This window comes from Arachis ipaensis, chromosome B04 (genome assembly GCF_000816755.2).
Source record: "Arachis ipaensis cultivar K30076 chromosome B04, Araip1.1, whole genome shotgun sequence".
Lineage (NCBI taxonomy): Eukaryota > Viridiplantae > Streptophyta > Magnoliopsida > Fabales > Fabaceae > Arachis > Arachis ipaensis.
Window position 1 is genome coordinate 124,978,838 of NC_029788.2, and position 4,200 is coordinate 124,983,037.

Here is a 4,200-nt window from a genome sequence, read left to right on the forward strand (position 1 = left end):
TTTGGTGGTTAACCCAAAAAATATATATCATTTTAAAATATATAATATATAATATATATATATATATATAATAATTAGTAAAATAATTAATAATATTGTATTATTTTTAAATTTTTATTTTAATTGATGTTATGTATATGATAATGGTTATATAAGTTTTAAATTTTAATTTTATTTATTAGATTTTAATAATTATAAAAGCAAATAAGGATAGAACAAATATCTATAAAAACGGATTAGAGTTTAATTTTTTATTATCTCGAATAAAAACAGGACGAAATTTATGCGGATTTTTGTAGAGTCAAATAAAACTTTAAACAGTATAGCTAGTTCGTGTAAAACTCGACCTATATATAGAAAGATATTATTAAAGGTTTAATTATTTTGTCAGTTTCTATGACCTTATACTTTCTTTTCTTTTCGATTGAGTCCCTATATTATATCAGATTTATTTTGTAATTAAGTTTCTGTCTTAACAAAAATGTTAAAATTAACAAAATATTCTATTAATAAATAAAACGAATATATTTAAGTATCTAACACTTGAATATTATGTGTAGTTTATGAAATTACTCATTTTTAAAGTTTAATTATCTTTATATAAAGTTAATAATTAAAAATTATTAGATGATAATTTAGTTAAACATATCAAATATTTAATTTTTAATTATCAATTTCAGATGAAAATAATTACTGTGTGAATTTTCACCGTTACATAATTATGTGTGAAAATTAAAAAAGAAAATGAGTGGCTCGCTCCTTTTAGAGAATCCAACGGGTGACAACATGTTCTGCAATAACTATGGTGACTATTTTTTGTAAGAAAAATGTTAGGGGCCGCCATTACTTTTTATTACGAGGAAGAATAGATGGTGATATTTTTTATCAATAATATTAGCTGACATTTATTGCACATATACTAGAAGGTACGCGGTGGAAGCTTCAATCAGATACTGAGCAATGAGAGACGTGCAGTTGCATTTGATTGGGAGAGGAGGATGAATGTCGTAAATTAATGGAGTGGCAAATGCTTTGTCTTCCATGCATCATGATTCTTTGCCTTCATAGTTCATCAGAATATGAAGCTCAGCTCATGTTTCAGATTTTGATACGCTAAGTATCTAAGCTTGAAACAAATGAGTTTCTAAAATAATATTTTAACTAATTAGATAGGGTTCATCATCAGTTCATTTGATTTTTTGTATGTGTGTCAAGAAGTTCATCATCATCAGTTCATTTGATTTTTTTTCGCATTGGCATTTCATTTTATTATATAAAGCCTTGTACTTTTACAATTTATTCCAGTGTGAGACTAGGTTTGGAATTCAAACTCCCAATTTAAATATAACAATCCCCCATGTTTTAAAATTATAGAAAACTAGAGAAACAATTTTTTTTTTAAAGGTTAGGAATGAGATTCGAACCTGCAACTTCTAAATGAGTATGAGACTGAGAAACTATGCTATTTGAACTATAACTCGTTGGCAAAAAGAGATAATTAGTTCAGTGGTAAAAAGCTAGAGAAACAATTAAGAAATAATATTATAAAATATTTTGCATTAATGAAGATCTAAAGAGATATATAGATGCACATGGATTTGATGGAACATGTCTTGACTCGTATCCTTTTCTAAATATTGATCAAATTTATTTTTTTAAGTCACCCAATTTTAAACATAATAAAATTTTACTATTTTCAAATTAAATAATTAATAATAAAATTGGGTCTAAAGCGAGTATAAATCGAATCTATATGAAACCTAAACTTAAAATTTAAGATGACATATTTATCAAATCCATTCTCTTGATTGAACTAGGCCATATTTTTTTCATGATACTTTTAATTTGTAAAAAAAAAATAATTAATTCTAATATTTTTATATTAGAAATGACCTAATTATAAAAAATTAAAAATAATATAGAGATTTAATTTAAAAAAATATAAAAAAATAACAATACTAATTATCAAGCCAACAAGTTATAACTTAAATATTATAGTCTCTTCATCTTTATCTAAAAATCTCGAATTTGAGTCTTAATCCTAACTTAAAAAAACAAAAAAAAAATATAATACCTGCTGAGAATGTGCAAAATTTTCTTTCCATAAACTAATAATATCATTAATATAATAACAACGCCAATTAAGATTCAAGTAAAATAAATAATTTTAAAGATTAAATCAAGGTTTATCTAACTCTTCCTAAGACCTAATTCATATTTATCAAATTTTCGTTCAACGGGATTGGATCGGGTAACTGAAACCTTAACCCTAATTCAGTTGCATGATTTAGCTTGGTCAATTATTTTAGTTTTGCGTGATTAACCGGGTCTTAATGAAACCATATCAGATCTGAGCAAAACCAATCGGTTTCAGATTGAGTCTTCCAGCCAGGCCTCAGATTATGAGCACTCCTACGTATTTTTATTGAAAATGTAACAACAAACAAATTTAAACAAGCTACTCAATTAGTCTGGAAATACACCGTTTAACTTGCTATGTCTGCGGATTAATCAGACTCAGTTCATTTAACATTTTGTTTTTTCGGATGTAATTTTAAAGATAAAAATCTATTTATTTAAGCTAGACAAATAGAATGATACGACAAATTTATCCCATTCTTACTGTTCTAATCTCGTTAACTATTAATTAAGTGGTAATTGATTAATGTTGATTATCTAACATATAAATGGATCCCTTTTTGTGAAAATTAAAATCTCTCGGAACATATGTGTTATCGATATAAACATACATCTATGTGTGTACATATAGCATTTAGCATATAATTGGATATATATTCGGATGCCAAGTTAAAAAAGGTGTATACTTTGTCTCTCGCTATTTTCCCCCACATTATCCATGATAACTTTTTCTTTTTTAAGCTGTAATGAGCTTTCTCTTTTCTTTTTCTTTTCTTCACACTTTTCATTTCCTAGCCCAGGTCTATGACTTTTCTTCAAGTGCTTTTTATTTGTTATCTTTAAGAGTGTAATTTAATTTGAAAGATATATTTACGTGTAATTATCCTTTTTCCTCTCCATCCAAAATAAGAACGATTAGACGAGGCGTTTCATTTCTTTCTATTTATTAAGGGTAAAGATTTTAAATGGTCTAAAAAAGATTGAATCTAGAATATTTTTTAAATTGTTGTTTCGGCTGGGAAAAGAAAAATCATAAGAATTTTTAGTTATATGTCCTAATTTAGTTATTTAGTGCAATATAATTAATTAACATTCAGTTTTCACTACAATAATGATAAAATTTTACTATAATTTTAAAACAATTATAAGTACATGCAATTTCAAAGAATTTCACCTAATCCACCTAAAAATCATCTAAGCTTTTCACTAAGCTTTTTAACAATAAGTTCACCTAATCTAACTTTCACACTAAGTGTTTTTCTAATTAGCAAAAAGAAATGAAGAATCATCCAGATTCATCATCTCAGAAAACAAAATTACATCAAAAATATATAAATGACTTTTTTTTTAAATTTATCTCTCTTACCTTTTCTCACTTGCTTTTTTCAAATGCCTCATATATTGTTTTTTTTTTTAAGTTATAGAAAGATAAAAACAAAAAATATGATATTCAATCAAAGAATAATGAAGGAAAATAAGAATATGGTATGCTGTGAGTGATGCAACTGAGTGCTCTCTTTCTTAATTTCAAAATCTGGCTGAATATATCCCTCTTTATATAAGGAGTGTGGTTTCCAAAAATTGAATCTTTGCACCCTAAAAATCTGAACGTTGCAGCTGATCCATTGGAGAAGAATTTCCTCAAGCTGTGGTTGTACAGCCTGCTGTCCTTGCACTCTCCTTGGTTGCCAAATGTGCAGTCATGATGCATTCATTGTCCTTGATACTATACTATATGAAATCAGCACCATTCAAATTTCCTTTAGCTTCAAGTTTTGATCTTTTCTCTTGAAATGGTCGGATGCTTTTGCGATGAAAACTTGCCAAAATGATGGACTAAGTGTGCAAACGCTGATTTGCTTTGTTTGTCCGTAATAAAAACTAATCAGCAAAGCTTGTCCATAATGCATAAACTAATCTGCATGTTTGCAACTCTTATTGGGCTATTTTTGGTCTTGACTATACTATGTGTATACTAAAATCTGTCACTAAAATCAACTATAAGTGTAAAATACATATTAAAATATAAAATATATATTAAAAATAAATTAAATGATAAAG